The following is a 26,836-nucleotide window of genomic DNA, read 5'->3' on the forward strand; positions in this document are numbered from 1 at the left end:
AAGATTATCCAGCCTCTTACAAAAAGATAGTCTTTTAACTTCTGCCTTACTGAAGTCATGGCATTACTCCAGGGAAGTCAAAGGAAGCAAGTGGGAGTGGAGAGAACATACCTTATATCAGTTCCCAAGTACCCTGTGTTCATTACTCAAATGTTCTCATTTCTCACATATCTAATCTTCTTCTGTCCCTTACACATCTAAACCTTTTTCTGAGAGAAATTATTTTTCATCCCATATCTTTACTCTGTTTAGATTCTTGGAAGACTTTATTTAAAAGCAAGAAGAGAAAATAAATTTTAATGCACAAACCAAACAGTCACTAGAAGAAAAAATAAAAAGGTATCTAATTTTCTGCTACAAAATAAAATGCAAAAAATTGGATGATGTGCTACTGTTTTAAGGTTCTTGTTATTAAAAGGAAATGCAACCAAATCCCACAGCAATAAGTACCAAGTGAGTGGTAGTTGCTATGGTAACTTATTAAGTAGAATAAAAATAAAAAAATACACTTTGTTGGTATGTGAGTTAAGGATGCCTCAGGGCAGCCTAAAGAACATCGATGGGGCAGCAAAAAAGTATTAGAAAAAACTGAAAACAGGTGAAATATGATAGTATTAAGAATCAAAACACATGTATTTTAGATGAGGACTTTCAAATAGAGAAAGGGGAATGGGAGACAGTCACTACCTAGGCCACTGTGGGTTTCAGTGTTTAGGAGAAAAATCTGGGTTTAAGTCTCTTTAGAAGAGGGGAGAGTGAGCATACTACAGTATCTTGCTCTTCCCTGAAGCTAAACTGGCATTTAGGTACTAGTAAACTGGAACTGGCTTTTCTATTGCAGGGCCTCATTAAAGCATAGGGACTTTCTATGAGCATAGGGACTATTCTCTGGTTCTGTGAATCTATGACTTTGTATGTCCAACCTCCATTCCTCAGGTGTCTTCATCCCCTGCAAAACCCCCACTGACAAATTTGGTATAAAGAGCTCTCAGCTACCACAAAGGAAAGACCTCAGAGAAATCTTATAATTGCCTATTATACCTGCGGCAGATACATATGTATTATTAAAGTAGCCAGCCACTGGATGTCATTGTTATTCCACAGAAATGTAACGAGGAAAAATCTCTTTAAGCCACCCAAAATAAGAGGCAACATACCCCCTAGATTCAAGCATGTTGAAGTTAGTTTCAGCAACCTGCTTCCCAAACACAGTTTAACTATTTTTAAATGGATGAATAAGCTGTGTGTCCTATATATGGATTTAAAATAGCTGACTAAACATCACATGAAATAGTACACCCAGTTGGTACTGTACATTATCTCTGTCAAAGATATTTCACTTTATTTTTTAAAGGATCCTGCTCTGATTTGAACTGGTAGTGTTCAGAAGATCATATGCTTACTGCAAAGAATTTCTGCCCAGTTTGGGTTGCAGGAAAGAACATTTTTGCCCATGCATGACGCTGTTGTCTTGCTGCATCTGCTACACTTCTACCCCCTGACCAAGACTGAGAATGCACATTTCTCACCCCATTTTAAGCAAGAAATCTCAGCATGTTTGTTGAAACTACTCATTATTTTAGCTCATATGTCTCTTCCAGGATTCTAACAAAAACTGCAGCCCTACATATGCATGACTGTGTAGACCTGGTTTTGCATCCTTGTTCTGCCTGCAATGCCAGTGTTTTGTAGAAAATTGCTTTCTGCACTGCAAGATTAAAAACTCCTTGCTCTGATGAACTGGGGTACAGCCAAAAGGATTTTTAAACTATCCTCCACCACTTCCACGGCAAGCCTATGCAATTCACATGTGGCCAAGGGTATTATCAAAACCAGACACAGAAGCATGCAGTTGAATGGAGGTCTGCTTATCAGTGCTTGCTCGTTCTGATCTTATGACAGCTCACATTATAACATCTCATACTATAACTTGTAGCCATGCACTGCACTATAAAGGCACCTGTAAGCCATACTAGTTACAGGAATCCTGGCAGGCTGTTTTCCTATTAGACCTGAGCTTAATTGAACCCTGTTTGTTGCTAAGCCTGATCCTGTCACTTTGTCCAACACTTTACACTGATCTCAGTGACATGCTAACCTGCTTAAAATTATGTGCTCAATTTATTGAGAGCTCAACTGAAAAGAGAATTAAACTAATTAATGAGGGATGACTAAGCTTTTACTCCTCTCTTCATGTTTCAATATGGGATCTTTAGATTCATCTCAGGATTTTTTCTCATTGTCCTTAGGAGTACATACTAAACATCTGTTTCCTGGTCCTCTTCTGTACAAGTAGTGTCTTCCTCCAGATGGATCAGGAGTGGACATAAGGAATTTGTACCTTGAAAAGCAGGTACTCTTCAGTTGCTTGTCTTGTAACTAACCAGTTGCTGCCATATTTCTGAAACTGGGGATGTAATCTCCAACATTAGTTGCAGAGAGTAGTAGTCCATTAATTTGTTTCTTCCTTGCTCACACTAGTACTCACAGGTGTGAATCAGAGGCAGGTGTGGAAACTGGGAAGTTTTCCAGTTTCCTATTTTAGAAAGAAGTATTTTGCATTGTGGGCATTTGAACTTATCAGTCTTTCTCACAGCCACAGGCAACACCACAAGAAATCCTCTGGATGGTTAAGTAGCATGGTTTACTACAGTTCACCTCTCAGCTATCTCTAACAGATATATGCTCAGTTAAGCCCACTACAATTTTCCTGCAATAAGAGTAGGCTTGGATAAGAGAAAGTAAGTCTGAAGGTTAGGATGCATGTGGAAGTTGGCAGGAAAAGGTTGATTTCAGTGAGTTAGTACTCAGCTACAGGAATAAAAATAGGAGATAAAAAGAGGTTTCATACCTGACAGACACAAGGTGAATGAATTCATTTTTTCAGAATTCAGCAGGAAAAAAATCTATATCAGAAAAGGAAGAACACACATTATATTCTCATACATGTGTAGATGAGTCATGGCTGACCCAATCCTAAGAATCTAGCCAAATTTGGTGAATATGATTAATCTCAAAGCACACCCAAAAAACTAATGAATCAGTAAGGTCCTTTCTACCAACTTCAGTTCAGATGCAGGGAAAGTGTGTCAGGTTAGCTGCTGTCCTGGAGTCAATAAAGTTACCCTCAGGTCACTTTTCAAGTTAATCAGCAGTATTTACCTTTGCACTCACTCATGTATCAGCTTCTTTGTTTTGGGGGTGGGGGGGCGGGGGAGGGTTGTTCAAACTTGTTTTTCCACTATTCTTACTTGTTGTCACTGCAGACCTGACCTGCAATCTGCAGTGTGTGAGAAAGAGGTTTTGTTTCCCCTGATATGAGGAAGGGGAAGACAGCTGTCTGGCTGAAAAACAAATAAATTGCCTGACATATCCTAGGTAAGTGGCACCGAATGGAGCCATCTTTAGTTTCTCTTTCAATTAATAGAAAACAGCACCTCAGGGAATTTCTAGTACCATAGGAGAAAAAAAAATAAAGCACAACAACCAACAAATAAAAACAGAAAACCCAAAAAACAGCTAAACAGACCCTAGTACTGAAAGCACTAAAACAATGAGCAGTAAGATGTTGTTATAAGAGCTACTTCTAGGGAAAATAAAGAGCCGCTTGAATGATTTTTAAGGCCTTTCAGTTTCAGCAGCATTTTCTTCCTCTGAATCAACTGGGTTCATAATACAAGAAGCACATAAATTTATGCTACCTCAAAAAAAGTATGAAAGTTTTTTCCTGAAAATACATGGGGCAGCAAAAGTAAACAATACACTGTTCTATGAAGCTTTGAGATGACAGTCGAGTTTGCCATTCAGAAGTAATGGACTACTCCCAACACATAAAATGAAACCTCAGTACTCTGTAGCATCAACATCATCTGGGGCTTTTTACTAGTAATTTAGAATATCAGAGTGATGAGATATGCTGGTCATTAAATTAAGTCTTTGCTACTGGAAGCCACCATACCAGGTAATGACCTTTGAAAGCTTATGGATCTTCATTTGGAAACCATTTTCCATTTTATCCTCACTACAACTAATGCATAGCCACCTACCACATTTTGACTTAATTTCTCTTTCAGTGAAAAACATCATCTAATGTCTAGGTTACATATATGTTCCATGTCCATACCTGCTCACTGGAACTCGTACAGAGATACACAATTTATCAAAATTGAAAAATGGTGTTAATCTTCACCACTGACTAAAATCCTGGTGCCAAATACTATACCTGAGCAGGGGTAGCAGTGAATTACTGCATCATTAGATGAAATGCTCATAAATACGTGATAAATGTCTATATGACTGGATGAAATACATTCATGTACTAGTTACGCATGTGGGCCTACAGGAATGCTGCAGAGGGACTTTTCATAAGAGGAAGCGGTAGCAGGCCAAAGGCTAATGTCTTTAAAAAGAGAGTAGTTCTAGTTTAGACAACTGTGAGGGTGGTAAGGCACTGGAACAGGTTGCCCAGAAAAGCTGTGGCTTCCCCTTCCTTGGAAGTGTTCAAGGCCAGGTTGGATGGAGCTTTGAGCAGTCTGGTCTAGTGGAAAGAGTCCCCGTCCATGGAAGGAGGTTGGAACTAGATGATTTTTACTGTTTCTTCCAAGCCAAATCATGCTGTAATTCTGTAATAATTATATGATATGCTTCTCAACTTCCAGGGCCACTTCACAGTTTTGATAGTGATTTCCTGTGCTATTCTGAACTAGTCACTCCTTTCTTTTTAACTCAGTCCTCTACCTGTGAATAAGCAATAGAGTTTGGCATCCGCTTTGCTTCTACAACTTATTGTGAATTTCTTAGGACAGGGGTATTTCTTGTGACTCAAGATAAAGACATTTAAGGGCTCCTTGGTTTTATAACTTGTCATGGTATTCCATACCATATTGGACCACCCTAGGTAAAGCATACAATAATTTGTAGTTCACCTGCTGGAGTCTTCATTATCATCAGCTGCTTCATACTTTTCTTATTGCAAAGAAAGTTCATATCACACAGTCTGTGAAAAGCTCATTCAGCAAAATGTCCCTTTGGTACTCATTTGCTGTCATTTTCTATGCTAAAACTTTTACATCAAGAACTAGAAAGCAGAAAGTTAGACTATCAGCCCTAGAAAGGAAAGATTTCCTAGTTTGCTCCTCACTTCAAGAGATCCACAGATACTGTGTTTTTCAAAAAATGAAACAAATCTGCAGTGAAAAAAACTCATGAAGGTTTTCTTTTTTTGATTTTCTTTTTTATTTGACTTCTAGCTGGTCAGACTAGAACTAATTGGAATTTGGCATGCTTCAGCAAGGACAGAGGCTGCAGTCACTCTTGAAAGTCATTCCTTGAATTAGCACCAGTCACTTTAACAGTGTGGTATCTGGAGCTCTTTAGGTTGATTTTGTAGGGAATAAGAGTATTTTTTTTTTTTTAAACTGGGCTGTTGCACTTGAGAAAGTTCCATACAAAAGACCCTAAAATAGCACATAATAAGGTATAATTATTCTGATTCTTATTCTCACTCTATTCTTTAGCACCCTCTCCCTGCCACACGCACACACACACGTGTGGTTTGTCAGTTGGCAGTGTTCGGTGGTTTGCATATGGTGCTTTCACACTTGGCTGTGGGACAACCTACTGCTTAATTTGCACCAGAAACTGTAAAACAGGATGTTATCTTTGTTCTAAGGAACCTACATAATTTATGAACAGAAACTGTCAACAGGCTCATATCTTTATAGCACATAGATATTTTTGAAATGCCACCTTTTATATTAAAATTTTACCATGAGTAGGGTAATTATATATGTTTAATACCTGAATGAGTTTAATTTGTTTAAATATAACAGATTTAATCCCTCAACAAATGTGGTTAGGCTTAAAGAAGAAATCCCTGCCTTCAAATTGCTTGGCGCTTTTGACTTTGGTACTTTATGTAAATCCTAAACCTGGAAATATGCCAGGTTTCCTAGTTTAGATGATGGTTTGTAATCTTAGCAGTATGACTATTTGTGGCAGGCCTGTGGTAAAGTGATCAAGAAGCTAAAAGTACTGAGACATCACTGAGTACAGAGCCTATAGGAAAACTAACGTGGAGTTTCCTAAACAATACTGCTATATTTAGGTTATCACATCCATGCCAGTGACGGGCCAAAGGATTAAAGGCATAGTATGCATTCACAGCTACAAAGAACGGACTTTGGGAATTTTTCAAAGTTGCCGTCGCCTTTTCACAAGTGACACTAGATGGCATCAAATATCTTCTTACTTTGTACAAACTCTGCTTAACACTTTTGCAGTGCAGGGTCGTTCATTCATTTGACCACAGCAGTGGATTTAGGTTTTAAGCTGTGTTATTTTATTAACTTTTTTTTTCCCATGTAGGTTACATATATTACCTTGAAAGTGGAAAAACTTAAGAATAAATCAATCATCCTCTAATTCCCCTGTGTTTCACATACATTTCTCAACACCATGACTGCTTTTGAATTCATAAAACTTCTGAGGATTCTGGAGCCTTTAAAGGAGAAATAGATCACTACTCTGATTGAATACCACTGCAATGAAAAAAAAGTACTCTACGTTTAATTCTTTAAGTTTCAGGATGCACTTCTTCCATAATGAACACGTCAAGAAATTCCTTAAAATAAACTCTTTAATATATCTGCATTCCCAACTACATATTGATGTATTTGCTCATCCAACTTAACAAAATAGGTACACTTAAACAACACCAATTTCCCTAGGGCAAATCCAGAAACCAAACAAAAAACCCACAAACCAAACAAGAAAGAAACCCACAAAAACCACAAAAAAAGCACAACCCACCCAAAACAAGGAAACAAACCATAATCAGTTAAATCACTAAAGGTGCAGGAATTCATAACAGTGAAAGTATGCACACAATGTATGGAATAAATCTCAAGCATATATTTAAAAAAACCCCAATAATTAGCATTTTTGTGAAATTAGCCTGTCCTGTCATTAGGCAGAAGGATACACCTACACTGAGAAATTGACCTCTGAAGATCCCTTTCAACCCAAACTATTCTATCACTCTTTGACTGTGTGCTGAAGACAACACTAACTCCCTTTGAATACATTAGTACGGGAGGGTAGAGTAATAGAGCACCACCATCACACCATCAGCATGAGTCTCCAAAACAGAAGACCTATATTCCAGCACATGTCCACTGCATTAGTTATCCTTGCTAATGTAGCCTTAAGACTCAGTTTCAGAGTTAGCTTGTCTGTGACATCTATGTATCGGGTAAACTGGAAGAGTCTATCCCAGTAGTCTCTAGAGAAACTGGACACCTCATCCAATCATATAACTGGTACCATAAATGAGGAATTTTGAACAAATGCTATATTCTCCAAACCTAAGAGAGCTATTGCAGAGCCAGCTTGAGACCTCCCTCCTGCTATCTAGGCTGCAGGAGGGCTCAGAACTCAATGAGATGATCCTATGTGACCATGCCTATATTGGTATGGAGAGGATCTGTTTCTGCAAACACCTAATCAAAGATGAACTGAGTGTGGCTGTATAGCCCCTGTGAAGGAATCTCTGCACCTTGGTAGGGTTAATACATTCTGCAGTCTCTAACCTCAAAACTTTGCCCATGGATCCTGCAGAGCTGACTCTGACTCAACACAAGTTCCTTCTCTTATTACTTTGACAGAAGCTCCCTTTCCTTCACTATTTAATCCAAATAGATGTGACTCACCTAAGTGAATCATAACACCACCTAAGTGCTGCCCAAAATACATTTACAAATGAAAGTATTTTCACTTTCTGTCTTCTTCTCATTTAATTGTGAAATAACAGCTTTATTGTTTTACAAATTTTGTTTCTACTATATAGACTATACGTATTAGCTTGATTGAGAGCATGAACTGATTTAAAGACTTCCTTTCAAGTGGTTAAGTCAAGAAAGAATTTTGTTCTGTATGAGGTGTGTGATAAATGTAAGTTTCTACAAGGGGAATTCTCAAAGGACCACTTCTCTCATTTCCTCCTATTCCCATCAGACTGCAGGCAGACTCAGGTTTGCAACACAACAGAATTGCCACAGGAGACTTCCCCATATAGGCTTCTAATACCAAAGTACGTCTAAATAACAACTACATTTGTACTACATCTTGTTGTCATCCGATTATTAAAAGAAACTCACTGTGACATTGCTCTTAAATCATTCCCCTTGTAGTTGTTACAACTTTGTGCTGCAGCTTGGAAAACCTTCAGCAACATCCTGGTTTTATGTTATCTTGTGTTTTACATATTAGGATATCAAACTGATACTGCCAGTCTCTTAAGACTAGGTCTTCACTGTAAGATAAATATAAAAAAATAGATTCTTACAAGTCAGTGGAAATAAAGATACCTAGAAACATACGTTTAACCCTTATCTACCATTATTTCACAGTTACGATAGTACATAAAAGATCATACCTATCTACTTCCAGTCACTAGGGAAGAAAGTAATATTTCCAAACCAGGGAATTAATAATAATTGTCTTTATCAGTTTTAGAATACTTTATCAGAACCAACTGGCAGGCTTCATTCTCTGCCTTGTTGTCCAGAAAAAGGCTGTCAAGATAATGTTATTATATATAGATGTACAAGCACCTTTTTTTTATTGCCTTGTTTCAGCCAATGCATATGATGAGTACATGGCCTGGAAACACTCACTTTCACCCTTAAAATCTTATCATTCTTTCAAGTGCCTGGTACTTCAGAAAATGTGTCTTCCCTTTACTGACATCTACCAATTCAACCATAATTTTTGTTTGGCTTATTTGTCCCTAGTATTATGCTTCATTTTCAAAATGTATACATCCTGCCTGACTTCATTATTTACTTTTGCAATTTCTTTCATCACATGCAAGTATCTTTGCTTTCTCAGGCAGTTTTGCAGTCTTTTTTTTTTTTTTACCCATTTCCCTTGTATTTTCTCTAAGTAGATTTCCTTGGAAGGATAGATTTATTGTTGCTTGCTTTAGGGCCTCTGAGTTAGCTGTTGTGGCATCCTTTATCCTTTCACAATTACAAATTACTTTGTTATTTCCGCTGCTTGCTTGAAAACTACACCTAGCATAAACACACACACAAAAGCACCACACGAAAGTGTCAGGGCAAAAATGTACGACAAGTCACAAAATTGCACCTAAAAAAAGCAGGTATCAGCAGAGCAGGTAAGGTTTAATGAGACCTCATTCCAAACCAGCATCTTGTACCAGTACTGCACTGAATGTAGAAACAGTTTAGAGCTCCAACGGGATTTTAACTTCTTCCTGCAAACAGCCAAATTGAAAACCAAGAACAGAGACAGATGAAGCTTGAGGTTTTATTCTTTTCACTTTTGAAAATGCTTTCCATTTCATAGTTTTGACTAGGAACACAAAGCCACAAAAATCTGTATCCTAACCAGGGAAGTATTAGGGTTTTTTTCTTGTTTTGTAAAAAGCCTTCTTCGGAAATTTGTAAATCCTCCAGAATGCAAGGGCTGAGGATCTGTGTCATCTATTCAAAACACCCAATTATTGAAATATGCTTAAATTTGAAGGTGGTTGGTCATTTTTTTATTAGGTGAAGGGTGTCAGAATATGCATCATTTTATGCTCTTTGCATACACTATTTGCATATGCTATTATATATAAATATACACTATTTCCTTTCACCTTTTCCAGTGTAACTTCTGCCTTCAATGAACTAAAGACTCAAGACTAGCTGACATTTACTGTCATGGGTACAGTGCCAAGTACAATGACAACCTCAGCTGTGGCCTCCACTTTAAATAATAATAGTAGTAGCTATGACAATGCTAGCATATGGCCAAGAACAAAAACATCTCAAAAAACACATGAGCCAAATTGGAAGAACATACCAAAGAACAGTAAATGTCTAACTCTGAAAAAGAAATCATTGTTTGCTTTGTCATTCAAATATTTCCAAAAATTAATGACATTTGCCAAACATATGGCTAGCATTTACTTAAGATAGCAAGCTGATGTACGGTAGGAATTCAAAGGACTCACATGCTATGATGTGACTGCTTAATATACCTTACTAAATCAGCTCTCAAAATGCCCGGTACAATGACTATCAAACATCAAAGCATAGGATATAGGCCCCTATTATTCCTTTGATGCTTCCATAAGCAGAAAGCAATTGATTATAATTATTGCAACTCACTTAAGTTCTATTTCTTAGATAATATCTACTGAAAATAACAAAATGCAGTGCTCAGTTCAGTAATACTTCATTGCTATGACAAGCTACAGAGCTGTTACCAGAGTGCAGTATAGAGGCAGAACCTTCAAGAAAAAAAAAAGTAACTCTCAGGACAGAGTATTTTAATCTCTGTATCTATTTATTCAGCAGGCAGGCTGAAAGGATCACTGATATTTTGACAGTAGAATCAGCAAGAGGGCTACTTACTTTAAAGTGGCTTTAAAGTTCCTTTGGACTTTTAATTAAACAAATATAAAACAAGTCAGAAGTAAATGTCCTTATTCAATTTGCAGCTATCCATTGAAGCATTTATGTCTTTTTACTTTAGTGTACAAACTGCAAAAACTTGTGAATTTTGTTATACTTTCAGGTGAAGGAGCTATTGTAACTTAGTTTTATAGTTAAGAGTGATGTTCAGAGAAACTGGATGGCTTCACACAAAAATCTAATCCAGATCTTTCTAGATCATATGTTTTTCAGTAATTTTGAATATACTAACAAAAAGGTAAGGTATGGTAAACTGCAAGACCTCAGTGCAACAACTAGAACAAGTAGGCTTAATGACCTAGCTAGAGGGTATAAAAAGAAAATCTGGTCTTCTGCAGATTGCACTTGGCACAACTGCATCAGATCAAAACCTAGGCTGACAGTTTTGAACAGCAGGTCAATACGGCACAAAGCAGAAAACCATGAAAAAATCTAAACAAAACAGTGGCAATACCTAACAACCTTTCCACATCCCTGCTAACATGTACAGAAATAGAATAAAGTGAGAATGGCTCCACAGTTAAGCTGAAGTCTGCTGTAACTATTTTTAACGTTGAAGTCCCAGATATCTTGATAAAACCCCTTTTGTGTCAAGTTGTGTTTCTAATATTATCATATAAATTGCCCTAAATAAGGTTTTCTCAGCCCACAGTTACATGATTCCTGGATGTCTTCCATTAGCCTTCTGATCTTGTTTCCTAGAATACATTTTTTGGGGATTAGACTGGACACAGAGCACTGTCTATTGGGTCCTTCAGGGAACTAACATAAATCTCATATAAATAAATGCACATGAAAAAAAAATTAACAAACCAAACAGTAAAGCTTGATCTGAGTAGTGATTCACAAACTTGGGAATGTATATATCTCAGGAGAAAGTAAAACCAGAAAATCCCTAAATGTGTAACCATACACTCTCTAAAATCTGGTATTTACTACTGTTCTTCTGCACTAAGTAGCAGCTTGCTGCCCGAGTTTCTTGCAGTGATATCACACCCCAGAGCAAATGGTACCAGATAACATTCTGGGGGATCAAGACCAGATCTCAAGGTAACACCACTGTGAGGGTAGTTGGATTGGTTAGGTGACTCCACAGGTTTTCCACATCTGTTTTTATGGCATGATATAGTTAACTATGTAGATTTAAGGCTACTTTAGATCATATTTAATACTTTGTCCACTATGGAACTTCGATGTGGGGAAGCAACAAAGAAAAAAAGAACGCATGAGTTCACACAGTTCTGCTTTCTGTGAATCTGCCATATGAAGAACTCACTTTAAAAACAGCACAGTTCACCACATAAACCAGATATATCCAGTTGGATGTTTTTGACACAATGCTTTGCCATGCTTTTGATCAGTTTTACTTCCTTTTTTTTTTTTTTTTCTTTTTTTTTTTTGGATTTGCATCAATATTATCCATCTTTTCTTTATTATTGTTGTAAAAAATTAAGAGAGATTTGATTAGAACCCCCAGCAAGAAAAATGATATTTCAAAACTTTCACGGCTATTTCTCTTGGAATCAATAACAATTAAAGCAGTACCATTCAGGTAACAACATTAGGATGGATTTCTCTATTGTTATGCTAAAGCAAAAGAATGAATAATTTTTGTCTTGAGTAATACACACAGAGAAGCTGTAAACAAATTCAAAATCTCAGTAACAAATCTCTTTAAAACCTTGATATTAAAGTACTGTTAACCATGTAGCAGAGAACACTTGACAGCTTTATACTATTTCCAACTTTAATACCCTGAAATGTGTTAATTACTAATCATAGTATCATAGAATGGTTTGGGTTGAATGGAACCATAACCTTAGTTAGGTTGTGAGGAGGGTTGTAAGACACTGGAACAGGATGGCCAGAAAAGCTGTGGATGCCTCATCCCCGGAAGTATTGAAGGCCAGGCTGGATGGGGCTTTGAACAACCTGGTCTAGTGGAAGGTGTCCCTGATTCTTGTTAACCAACATCCCCAGTGTTTCTTCTCAAGGCTACTCTCAATCCATCCAATAACAAATTTGATTTCAGACAACAGTTGCACTCTTTGGAAATGACCAAGGTAGATCAAATTCTGAGAGAGTAAAACCCAGTAATCATCTGAAATAGTTTTCCAGAAACTGATGTTCATATTAAAATAAGGAAGACCACTTTCACTGACCAGATTTCACTGACCAAATTCTTGAGCCCACCAGGTACATGACACACGGCCAGTCTGGGGAAGCCTGGTTTTGTTTTCTCATTCTGATCCCTTGCTTTCTGCACTGCATACGTGTTAGTGGAAATTATTTCACTGATTACCTCTAGGTTTAGTAATGACTCATCATTCAAAATAACATTGATATCAGATCTCTGCCCACAGTATACAGGGTAGAGGAAAATTACAGCTGACAGAAATAAGAAGCCCAAGTGAAGACACACATACAAAATTCAGGGGATCCTGTTCTGCTGTCATGGACTACAGTGTAAATCTGAAGGAGTATAACTGAATTTCTGGATCAGAAACCACCCTCCTTTTTCTGAGCTCTACTTTGCTTTAGCTGAAGGATTCTTTTTATTACATGCCCCAAAGTATATGAACTTATTCCATCATTCACATGCACAGTGTCATTTTAAATATGGTACTCCTACAATAATTAAAAAAAAAACAACAAACAAACAAAAATCAAACTCAAACTGCTCACCTGGATGTTTGAGCTATTCTGTTAATGAGGGAAATAAATATGGTCCCCATACTTAACCTTATTTCAGTGTCTGTTCCTCCATCTTTGTGCGAATGGCCATGAGGGAGAAATGAAAGAGCGAGAAAACAGAAGAGGAGGTCACACAGACAACCAGGAATTGCTGAGTTTAATACACTGGATACAGGAATCAAACATTTTCAAACTATGAAGAAACAAAATGCGGCTTGGCATGATTTGGTTGCTTGAGACACAGCTGAGAGCTGCATCTCTGCAGTTCAGGCAAACCCTGCCAAACAGGTTTGCCTGAGGATTAGGAAATCAGAGAGAACTCCAGGTACCTTCAAGCTTCATCAGACTCCTACAGACACCCAAGTGAGAGTGGAAAACAACAGATACTGCTTTGCAAAGAGAAAACATTTCAAGAAATAACATTCCAGGGTGGAAATGCTCCACCAGCTGGGAGCAAGGAAGGAGCAAAGAGCAAAAGAGAAAATGTGCTTGCAAATAGCATGTGTCTGAAAATAGAGCAAATGTGTGTAAGAACAATTAGCTTTCTGTGAGTTGTGCTGGAAGCACAGCCAAGGGCCAGTGCATCTCTACTCATACTTGGGCAGCCAGCCAGAGACTATAGAAGTGACTTTCCTCTCATTATTTTCTCATTTTCATTAAACTGTATTTTAGGGCACCACAAAACAACTTTATTTTCTCTACATTTTTTTCTCAGACACACACCCTTTGCTCCCAGTGTAAGAATATTCTCTCCTGGCAAATAAAGCAGGTCTCCATTAATTATCTCTCTCTCACTCCCTCCCATCTTGCAGCTTTACTTGTAGGAATATTGCCACGACTACGGGCTGTTTGCCAAGAGGCCTTACACATGCTTTTTTCATTATTAGACTACTATAAAATTTAACCATATAAGTCTCCTGTGCTGTACCCTCCTGGTGATGCCAACAGCCATTCTAAAATAGACTGCTTAAGAGAGTGTAGAGACCAGGCCTTTTGCAACTCATTAAACTGTGGTTTATTTTTACCTTGTTAGTAGATGCGTTCCTGCTCCCACTGATGGTCACTGGAGCAGGCTCAGTTCGTATATGAGCATTAAAAAAAAGAACCAACCAAACCATCAGACCCTGTCATGCTCAGCACTCACACACACAAAATCACACACACAAAAACGCTGAATTAAGTGGCAATTTTGCATGTCAGTAAGGGCTGCAATACAGTAAGGGCCAGATTTGGCCACTGGGCATGAAAGGATTTTGATTTTAAATTACTGATAAAATAATAGTGTACAAAGATAGAGCTTGCTTTTCTTTTTCTCCTCAAGTCACAGAGTTTAATTGGTTGTACAAATACAATATTGTTGTACAAATACAATATTGTAAGGGAAAAGTTTGATCCTGAAATAGTGCTTTTTAGCAATAGGAAGCAGAGTATTTTGCAGTGAGAGTGATACCATTTTCCCCTTGTAAAATGTTCTGTTGAAGTGAAAAGAAATTACTTGCTTATGACCATCCAGGGTCTTGCAGCAAACTAGAAGTATGGGAGTAAACAACATTCGGGTTTCAATCATTTTAGTTAATCCTTGTAAGTAATATTTTACTTGCTATCATTAATTTCCCATCAATGGTAAAGAATCTGCTCAGAAGGAGCACAGCCTCTTTTTCCAGTGTGTGAAGACAACACACATTGTACGGACATTGGAATTTATTCTCTCAGTGCAGCAAAAGAAAGAGTAAATAACACTGTCCCTAAGTCAACTTTCAGGAATGTCAGCCAGAGCTGTCAGGGAAGGGCACCAGCTGCCTGTCGTCTCATTTTGATCTATTGCAACAGAGCAGCAATAGTATCTGAGAGAAAGGAAAAACACAAAGTGGTCACACACCACAGCAAATACCCATCAAGATTAGGATTCAAGCTTTGCACCAATTACAAAAAAACCCAACAGTAATGTTGTAAACATGACTGATGAAATCAAGAAGAGAGTGATGTCTTACATATGCTTGCTAACATGTCACTTCATTTATTTTCATGTGTCACTTAATATCTAGGATATACTGAGTTTAACAGCTTTAAAAATATGATTAAGAGTCACCATCCTTGGCTAACATGTTTCTAGAAGCTTATGTCTGTAGTAAGCACTCAGTGCTGTCAGTGTATGCACAGCCATAGCTGCTAGGGAAGAAACAGAAACACATGCCGTTCCCCATTTAACAAACCAGCAGCATCTGCATTATCTTGAGCATCATGCAGAAGCTGCACAGAGGACCCTTCGTTAAAGAAAATATTTTCTGATAGAAGGAAGTAAAAAGCTTGCATAGCTGTCAGTTCACTGGCAGTGGTACAAGAACTCAGTAACTTTAGGTTGAAGAGGGAATGAAAACAAACAGACCATAACTGCACAAGGGCACAGACACCCTGTGCCCATTCCCCGTGTTTCCCCATCATGCTCGCATTGCCTAAGGATGTACAGCCCAGCACAGATGGCCTTACGTGATTGTCTGAATATGCTGAGAAAGTCATTCTTTCAATGTCACTGGGATTTATTTTTCTCTCTTACATCTCTCTGTCGCTTTATCTCTCCTGAGATTCCCCTTGTCTTCAAGCAGTTGCCCACAGCTTTCTGCAAATTCCAGCCTGGCTGAGCAGAGTGTGACACAGCTCAGCCCTGAAGGCTGTGTAAGGAAGGCAGCCAAACCCCAGGTTTCCTGTAGAGTAGCAGAGAGCTGATAACACCATCATTTTGAAATGAGTTTTTACTTTCTCCCAGGGCATTTTACCTTAAATAAAAAACCCTAAAAGTGGAGGGGTTTATTTTTTCCATTCCACCTATTAAATCAATGAATTATATTCCCCTTTTCAGCTTTACTGTCCTACACTTTTTCCTCAAGGAAGGCACCTATCAAGCTCTGCCCCAGTGCACAGTAGGTGAGGACACTGCACCCTGCCGAGGCTGAGCCAGAAGGACATTTCCTGTCAGAAATGAACGCAGTGCTGCAGCCATCCTGGTCACAGCAATATGAAGATGTCATTGCTGCACTGACAGCAAAGGGACTGCCGGTGGGTTCCTCCCCACAGGGAGGAACAGTAAAAACTACTGTGATCTACCAGACTTACCAGGACCCTCCTTAAGCTTTCTTCTGAAATATGTCAAGTGGGTACACTCTCTCCAAAAAATAGCTCTGGAAAGCTTCAAAAGGTATTGTAGTGTACTACAAAAGAGCAGGGCATTAGAGGGGCAAATTGGTTGAAAGGAGAGGCAAAGTAAGGGCCAGTCTCTGACACGTGCCCCAGGAGCAGCCAGCAGGGCGAGGGTGCCTCACTGCACAAGCAGGCCCCTTTACTGGGGCAATCTCCATCTGAACTAACCCACCTTGCAGGAAAGCACAAGTGTCAAACACCTCCCGCTCCTGTGCTGTACCCAGTCATCTGTGTGTCAGCAGCAGCAGCCCCCGCACAGCCTCTCCCTCCCCCGAGGGGACAGTGGTGCTGGGGCCAACAGCCACCAGCGATGGGCAGGTCTGTTCTCACTGGGTGCTGGCCAGGGGGCTGACAAGAGCTGTTTCTGTGCTGAAGTGCTGGCAAGGCAGGAACCAGGCTGTGACCTGGTTTTCTCTGTAGGCAGCCCAAATGTTTTAGCAGGGCTTGTAGGAAGACTGTGGCTATCTCAGCAGGATGGTCTGACAGAAAAGATCGTTGATGACAAGTGACCCCTCAATAGTATTTTGTAATTTCAAAGCCATGTAAGTGTAGGCAGCAACCTCTACTTATCTGGCTACTCAGGTCCTCACCCACAAACAGATGGATGGGGATTGGACTGAACTCTTCTGTTGAATTTTGGCAGTGTTTCTCGGAATTCAAGACCCTAGTAATCCTGTTAACCCCAATAGCTTGTCTAAATCCATTGTGGAAGAACTAGTCAGCTTGGATATTAGCTCACAGAGTGCTGCATCATCTACACAGACACACACCAAAGAAAGAAATCATTTTTGCTTGTTGGTTTTATCAGCAGTAGATTCTGTTGCATTAAAGAAGGAAAAAATAAATAAAAAATAAGCTGTGCAAATTCTTTCCATGACAGTTTAAAGAAAAGCAATACTGCTACCCATACATCCCTTGGGCCAAACCTGTTATGCAAGTAGGATCATTAATGTCAGCAGGGATATAAAGTGAGCAGGATTTGCTCCATGTTCAGTAATAAAACCTTCTCAAGGAGATGAAATCGAATTCAGTGTAATGTAACAGGAGAGACTGAAAGATGCAGTAGCACTATGCGGACAGTCTGTACTATACTACAATTCAAGGACTATAGATCAGGTAGTCTTACAATTCTGTTGCAAGATTTTGCTGGAAATGATGTTAATGAGTGGTGACTGCCTGGTGCCACTGTTACTTCAAATTGCTATTTTAGTACAGCTCACAACAAAAGCAGCACTGACAAACATAATCAAAATGGCAGTCTATTCAAGTACAAGGTAGGAATACAATCCTCACTTAAAAATGAAAAATAAAGCAATAAGTATGGAATATTGAAATGGAGGAAAATTGCTAAAGGAAGAAATAACCAGTATCATTTGGAGCTAAATCACTATGCAGCGGTTACAGTCTGTGACAATCTGAATGTGGACTCCATGTGTGCTAACATTGATACAGTCATTAGAATTTTATTTTCTTGATTTTTGTATAGCAATGAGATCAATGTGTGCCACAACATAGGGAGAGCTCTGCCACAAATGAATTCCCACTGTATATTTTCAGAGAATATGGGCTTGATTTTGAGCACGGCATTAATTCAGCTTCCCCACCACCCCCCAATCAGGTTCTCATTATGTCGTCTAAAACCCTGATTCAGACAAGCACTTCTGTATGTGCTTTGTTGGAACATGTAATTACTTCCCATTAAAGTCAACAGGACTAAGTAGCATGGTTAAGTGCTTTGCTGAATCAGAGCCTAAATGACATCAGCTGTGCCAGTAAGTTACAGGTGCAAAAAAGACCATGTTTTAAAAAAAAATCTGCCCTTTTTTTTTAAGTCAACTTTCATAATGGGCCTATTTGTGATTTTGTTGTGGATTTTACTTAGTTAGCAGATGATATTACTTCCCACCTTTCATCTCTCTCAGATATAGCCATGCTACTCTTCACTGACTCTAGAAAACAGGGTAATCTTTAGAGAAAAATATAGTACTGAGGCAGCAAACAGTACTCTGGTTTGCCAGAAGTGAGCAGAAAAACAGAAGGAAAGCACATACAGTTGTTTGCCCTTGAAGTTTTGTAATGCGGCAGAGTTAGACAAGGATGTGCATTAATCTTAAAAGGAAACTAACACAACCAAGCACACATAAAAACCCAAAACAAACAACCAAACCACAGCAGCCCACAAAAAGCTTTCTGAGCCAGCTTACTCAGGAAAAGCTTATGCAGGTTTGCAGCTCTCTTTCACCAGTAACAGGCTCAAACACAGATGTGTGCAGCATGGACAGCAAGGAACAGCACCGAACTGCCTCCTCTTTCAGCCATATGAACAATTCATATCTGTCCCAAGGTCCTCATAAACAACCCTTAAAACTGTTTACCCAAATGAGACTGTCTCAGAGGCAGCTTCACAATGTCACAGGACCTTAAGCACGGGTACCTTAGACACAGAACTAAGGATACTCTTCTTCAGTGTTCTGGTTAAAACCTCATTTCATGAACGTCAGCATGCTGCCTGCTTGCGTTCACAGCAGCTGTTCTGAAACATGGCAAAAACACTGTCATAAGTAGGCAGAACTTATATCATATAAAATGTGTGTTTACCCAGGCAAAATATATCACTGAGCACCTGATAGTCTGAGAAGCAGCAGGAAAAATAAATCAAAGACAAAATTAATGAACATTTGTAACTTGTGAAAAAACAGGTTTTATTCCATTTGAGTACTGATGCTGTGAACACAGCCTTGGTATCCAAGTACCTAGGTATCTTGTTCAGGAGTCTAACATGGAAAATCTTGTGTACGAGGAAGCAGCATCATGAGCTCCACATTACACAAAACTGATGGATGTGCCCATATCACAGAGGTGACACAGGGGACAAACTGAAACACAAAGAAGTGGATCAATGGGATCAAAATGACATGTTTCGAAGTGGACAAATAGCTGTTGGTAAATAGCCAAAAGTGGCATAGCAAATAGGAATGCCAATAAGAAATTAGCTATCACCCCAAAATTTCAGCCACAAACCACATAGCACAACAAGACAGATATAAACACAGATGCCATGGGAATGAATATCTTAAAAATATCCAGCTAAACAAAGGAGCAATGTGTCACGAGGGTTTAATTACTGTTTCCAGGACAAAATAGATTAAGTAGCTTTTCAAAAAACCTCCAGTAGAAGACCTTAACATATATTCTATTATTTACTTTATTTTTTTAGATTTTATAAATGTGCCTCTACAAAGACCTAGGAAAAATATACAGATCATTTAAAACTACACACAAAATTCCAGCTACTGCAATGGTCACAGTTACAGACCTTCCCAGAATCCTCACCCAAACCCTTCTCAGATAAAAATCCCACCTTTTGAACCAAGTCACCATGACTCAGTCTGTTTCCTAAGAAAAAGCTTGGGAAAATAGGTTCTTCCATCACCAATCAAGAGGTTAGCAATTGGGCCATGTCTAACATCTAAAGCCACAACACGCAGTGACAAAAATTATTGCTGACATTCAACTTTTCCTTCTCATCCTCTCTCTGGCATTTCTGCTTTATCTGCAAATTTATTTCAAGAAATGATTTTTATCAGCTGCTTGCCTTCACCCCTTGGTGCTCCTTGAGACCTCTAAAATATGTTCTTGGAAGCAAGATGACCATTATCCTTTTTTCCATCTCCAATCCTTGCCTTCTTCTTCTTTGATTCCCAGAGAAGGTCACTCCACACCATGAACTAAGCAGAAGTATTGAATAACACAGTGTTTCTCAAAGCCATAATCAAAATTGCTCAATTCCTTTCAGTTAGTATCATGCCCATTTTATAGATGCATAGAGACAGAATAACTGTCAGACAGAAATAGAGTCAGTAGAAGAACTGAGAACATAATGCAAAACTCATTTCCCTTCCCCTTGGCTGAAGAGTTGAACTAAACAATAGGGACAGTCTATTTCAGCCTATTTTCAGGTATAGGATCTCAGAGATATTTTCATACCAAGGGTAAAACCAGGTCTACATATCTCAGGAGATTTTTTTTCCCCAGCTTCAGTCAGTGGAAAAGAGGAATACATAAGTCATAACACATTAAAATGAAGGGGGACAATCTGCTCACCTTCTATACTGAGCAACAGATACATCACTGTTATGCTCAGATGAGTTATCATAGACTTCCTGGATGACAGGTTGAAGATAATTAGAAAAAGAACCCTGTAATTGAACGTTTATAATCTCATTATTGACTTCTAATTCATAATCTGTATCTTACTGAGCTGAGCAGCCATGCTATAAATTTAATACACATTTCATGACAGTCCATGCTTTCCAAAACTTCATTTGTAATGGTATCTGCAGCTCCTAGCCACAATAATTTATAAAATAATCAGTAATTATACATATAATTGATGTTATTTACTGTAAAATAGAAGTCAGAAATTTCACACTGTAGGCCAGAATCAGTCCTAGTTTTCACATTAAAGTTTTCTTATTTACATAAATTTTGTAGGGGTAAGGAGAGACTGACTGCAGAATTTCATTACAAAAGGCAGTAGGTAGGTCTGTGCTTTAAAGGAAGCCTTAACCTACTGCAGGAGCAGTTCATGGTCTGTGCATTGACCAGAGGAGAGAAAATCTAATTCAAGACTACCCTACATTCATCTCTAAAGTTAAATGTTTTTTCCACTTACAGAAGAAAATTATCAACTGGTTATTTGCACATTCACATGCTTAGTAATTTCTGCCCAATGTAGAGTTTACACTGAACTCCATGGCAAGCATTTCTCCCCTGATACCCGCTCTCACGCCTTGTTACTTGTCCTGTTCTTGTACTTTGTGACGGACCCTTTTCCTGCAGCACTTGGTGTTTGCCTGTTCACTCATCTCCATTTCTATTGCCTCTTTAGAAAGCCACATTGATTTCCCTTTTGATTATTTCTAAACTAACCATTAAGAAAACCATGAATCTCCACTCAAACTGAGCTCAGTCACTGCCATGTATTCTAAGAAATCTCTGCTGAAAATATTGTCATACATTATATCAGTCCTTCAGGATAAGCAGAGTAAACAGAAAGGTTTGGAGCTGGTTGATCAGATTCCCATTTCCACGGGGCATCCTGGGACTGTTTGTCTCTGTATTAAGTAAAGAGACCCCACTAGTCTAGTTTTGTGCCGTGCAGAATTTGGGACAACCTCAGTCCCCTCAGGGTGAGATCCCTGTGCTGTGCTGTGCACAATATGCTGGCTGCACACTAGCTGGAGGAAGCCCTGAACAAACAATGCTAGATACAACCCCCCATCTTCAGACAACAGCTCTAGCATTTGTTCTTGCTCTACTTCTGCTCCTGAAAACATAGCTATGTTGGAGGCAATATTCGGAAAGCCAGGAAGCTGGTATAACCAAAACCTGAATGCCAGGAAACAACACTGCACGGAAGAGAGGTACACTGCCTTGTGTCACCAAGCCTAGTTCATCCCCAGAACTACTATGGGAAACTGAATCATTCTCGTCTGTGGAGGCTGTTTTGTATGCAGCAAATATCAAACTTGCAAGATGTAACTGTCAGAACAGACAGAAAGTAAGTCAGAAAGACTTACAGTAAGACAGAAAGACAGTCAACAGACAGAAAGGTAACCACCTTTCAACTATCCACTATTTCTTCAAAGTTAACCCTGGAGTTAGATATTTAGAAGTCCACAGGTTATCTCAGAGCACAGCTTTTACTGTGTTCACATAAATAAGCATATCACTAAACATGCATATTTGGCTAGTTCTCTGTATTTTGGGGAAAATAAGAAAATCCTTGCCACTGAAACTGTCCTATGCATAGACCTTACTGATGATACCTTTGATTTCATGGGAAGCTGACAGTCTTGAATGCAGATTCTACAACTAAGAACAAATGCAAATGTCTCCCACTTGGTCTTAATGCATTGCAATAAGTACAATTCAGTTCCTTTTGATTTATCAGAAAAAATAATAGACTTCAAATGTGAACAGTAGTCCTCAAATCAACCAACAAACCAACCAAACATTGGAGCATCATGGAACTGACAGTTAAATATTCTGAAGAAATTACTGGTTTGGGGACACAGACTATGTTCTTTTCTATACCAACACTTGCAACCCTCCTTTTACCAACTGCAAGTCAATTGTTGGTTTAGACACTTTAAGCCATTCTCTAATATTATTCAGATCATAATGATAATGACAGCTTGCATGTTGGTATAGGAGAGCCCAATCATCACTACAAGTGTGTTCTTCAGCACTCAGTGTGTACATTCTGGTTTCAACCTATCTAGAAACTTCTGGTCCTGGAAGAAGTTTTCCAAGAATTTGTGGCACACATGGAAGAAAATGTGTAAGCCAGCGGTCAAATGAAAAGCTCTGATAATCTAACCCAGGAAGTCTTTAGGGCTGAGTGCCTTTCCATGTAATCAGGGACACAAATACACAGTTTCATGTTCAAAATTACTAGCACATCTTTCAAGAATGGATCAAAGAAAATACATCTATATGAGAAATGTCCCAGCAATGCAGCCAGTCAAAACAGGCCTGCCATGGCTCAGCTTGGAAGCCATCCCACTGCATTGCAGTGATTGTCATATGTGGAGCAAATTACTGGCTGCAATACACAGGAATGATAGATACCTTTCCAGCTTGGGTGGAGCTGGCACCAGACTATGTGTTGGGCTGTACTTTTCTATCTGCTCCAAATCCTGTCTAAACATATCAGAAGTCATGTGCAGTGTGACTTCAGATCTGTTTAGTTAATAAGTACTCACTCTCCCCAGTCTATCCCAAATCCTTTAAAGCTACTATCTGTGCATCTGGCACTGATTAGAACTAGCTAGAAAGTCTGCTACCAACTCTTGTTGAAGTCTACAGACCTCTTGTGATTTACAGAGCACAATTTACTTTTCATCTCTTTCTTCACAGGTCTTTTATTAACTAAATTCTATCCTGGGATACATAAGCTACATTAATTTTCCTAAGGTTCAGCTGCCTATACAATTAATCCTACAGGTTTGATTGTGCTTTGGTTCCAAGGCAGCTGATTCCTATTCTCCCAGGAGGCAGCATCCTGCATTTATTGTGCCGAATTCTGATTCAAGCAACATCGGCAGTCCTTTGGAAACATTAAATTTTGCATGTATTTTGCAATATATACTAATCAGACAAAACAAAAGAAAATTAAAAAAAATAAATAATAAAACCAAAATGCCACCCAAAACCAAACAGATGACTTTGAAAGAGAGACTTTCCTGCCCACAAAGTAAGAATGCTTAATAGGCTATAAGTATATGTGTGTGTGTCCACTTTATCTCACTCCCTTTCTCCTCTCTGATACACCTTGACTGTTTTTCCACATGCAAATTTCCCCATTCTTATTGCCTAGATGTAAGGTCAGTTTAAAGCAGGCTTCCTGCTTCCTGAGCCCATGCTCCAACACTGGGCTATGATAAAGAAGGCAGAAGCAGCAAATTCTCTTCCAGTCTCTCACACAGACAGGAGCCAGAAGCATCAACCAAATTCCCTGCTTATGCCTGTGCCTACTTGTGTCCTCAGCAGTCAGTTTCATCCCTATTTGCAAAAGTACCTAGCTGCATGCATTCTTGTTTAAGTACACATGCACGGACACTTAGCAAACCTTCAAGTGTCAAAATGGAAGGGCAGTGAATATGAATCTTGCCCTGAGCTCTGGAATTACAAGTTCAGTAGATGGAACAGCAGTAGCTTGTGCAAACTGAGGGCCACCATCGTCCCAATGGTCAAGTCATACACGAATAGCTGTAGAATCTCAATTCTTTGGAGTTATTTCCATTTACATGTATAAGAGCTACACAGAGTAGCTGCTGTATGATTCTCTGCAGTTATCTGTGGCAAAGTAGTTGCCTCCTACAGTATAGGTGCAGTTTGTAAAAGTGCATTAAGATCCTACAGTAAAAAGGGCTGTGTAAATACAAGGAGTATTCTTTCAATATGAACTGACAGATTTCAGTGCTTTCCACAAAAAAACTTTACCACATTTTAAGTTTTGTTGATAAAACTTTCATTTTCTAAATGACTCGGAATTAAAATCTTCCAATTTTATACTTGGTGTTATTGGCACTTCTCCATCTGAAGTGTGTTTTAGAAACATCCAGCTATAGATTTCTTTAATCTGGGAGAACTTTAGTCCAACCCTTATGAACTGACATATAGAGCATTTTCTTCTGCAAATCCCAAAAGTGGGATCGCCATGGCTGCTGTACATAACATTCAGATTGCATTCAGATGCATAACATTTGTTGCATTTGTTTTTCAATTAAGCAGTTTAGACTCAGTTTAGCAGCCTAAAAAGCTTGACCTACTCTTTGGCATCATGTGTGTAGCTTGTGAGCATTAATGCTGCACTGAGCTTGGCCAGACACTCCTGAATGGTCTATGGAGTGCCCATGACCGTTTGAGGCCTTCAGCAACTGAGAGAAAACTGCTGCTGCCACTGCTCCCACCTTGTATCCTAGGTGACAAGTTGTAAGGGGCCTCTGCACCTACTGATAAGATCCTTCCCTCTACCCCTGAGCAAGGTATACCTCAGCTGGAGAGAAGGACAACCACCGGCTAGCACAGACTACACTGACTTCCACGGTGAGGATTTTCAGGCTTCGCTTCTAGGCATGGGCTATACCCTTACACACAGAAGGTTTATCCGAAATCCCCTGTCCTTGCTAACTGCCAAGCTGGATGCAAGGCAGCTGTTGTGGACTCTGCTTGAGATAATATAATCTGTCAGCAGCAATATGGCAATAGCTCAGACACAAGGTAGTGCTCTCTCCTAGACCAAGCTTAGCAGGGAAGCTCTGTCTGCACTAGACTCTGCTGTCATATCCTGATTCTCTCCACATACTGCGTGAAGCCTGTATGCAACTTACGTGTTTAAATCCTTCATAACATCTCTTCTCTTCCTACAAGTCTAAAGAGTTTTTCCATTAATGTTTCCTGACCAACATTTTGTCATGGAAATGCTCACACCCATGAATTACAAAGCTATTTAAATAAATAATTAAGTTGAAATTCAGTGTCTAATTAGAAATGGATTGCTTTCTTCGAGTAAAATATACAAGCAAACAGAAGGATCATACATTAAATATCTTAACTCCAGCTACAGTATGGAGCCAGGGGGGCCAAAAAGCCCAACAATCCATTAATATTTACAATAGCACTGTCTCTACATTTGCTAAAAGATGTTCCAGACCTCAGAGGTTATAGGAATATAAAGCCTGGAAATATTTCTCCTCTTGAAAAGCACAAGGGACTCCTTAGTGCAAATTTTTCTTCTCCCTTCCCTCAAAATTTACAGCTGCTGAAGCTTTTCCAGAACCTGTTCAATGGTGAGGTGCACTCTCAAATATCTGTTACACAGTGGATGGTTTCTGGGGAAAAGTACTAGCTTTATCATTACAGTACAGTGAACACAAGAAAAGTAAATAACTCTTTCTTCTCACCACAGACAGAAATGAGAATATAGTGCTGGTAGAGTGCTACCATGAAACAGCTTCCTAAGGATTCTTGACTGTAATGCCAGGCAAATAAACAGTTGTACCTAAAAGAGTGATTGTTTCTTGTGCAGACACAGTACTTTTAAAGTGCAAATATTGGAAGTGGACGACAATGTGTATCTGCACTTATTACAGTGAAAACCTGATTAAACACATCTGCATTCAGCTGCAGTAAAACATATTAAAATTGGTTTTGTTTGCACTCTGTCCTATAGTATTATGTGCAGTAATTAGTTTATTAACTAGTGATTTGCATATAGTTTTATCTAATAATGAAAGGACAGCAAAAAGTAAAGCAAGGCACAAAGTCTTTAGAAGCTCTCTTCAAAGAAATGCATATGTGTGTGTTCCAAATTTTGTCATCCATAGAGGAAGGCCATAAGCTTCATCACAGTGATCAAGCTATGTCAGACTTCAGGTCAATCTAGCTCGGAATTTGCTTCTACTTGCCAGTAGCAGATGTCTAAGAAGGAATGCAAAAATAATCAGTGTCTCAGTACACTGAGCACAAGGAACTCAGATATCTAAGCCATGATTTCAAAAACCACTAACAGATTTGTCCTTCATGAGTTTGTCCAATTTCTTTTTGACCTCATATATCACAACCCCCTGTCAAAGTGTATTCCAATTTAACTCTGTGTCAAATGACAAATACTTTATTTTGTTGTAAAGTTGCTGCTGGACATCTTTATTCTGTTTGTCACAACAAAAAGCAAACCTTTTTTTTACTCCATCTTCATCTTCTCTAGGACATTCAGTTTTATACACCACTGTCCTTCTTTAATCATCCCTTTTCAAAGGTGAAATGCTTATTTAGCCTCTCGTTATATATATCTTTTATCAGACTTATTCCTTTTTTTTATCTTTTAATCCAGCTCTATTGCAGCCTTTTCAGATAAGTTGGTAAGAATCCTTTGTGGTTATCAAGATGTGGGA

The sequence above is a fragment of the Melopsittacus undulatus genome, chromosome 8, assembly GCF_012275295.1.
Source record: "Melopsittacus undulatus isolate bMelUnd1 chromosome 8, bMelUnd1.mat.Z, whole genome shotgun sequence".
In the NCBI taxonomy this organism is placed as follows: domain Eukaryota; kingdom Metazoa; phylum Chordata; class Aves; order Psittaciformes; family Psittaculidae; genus Melopsittacus; species Melopsittacus undulatus.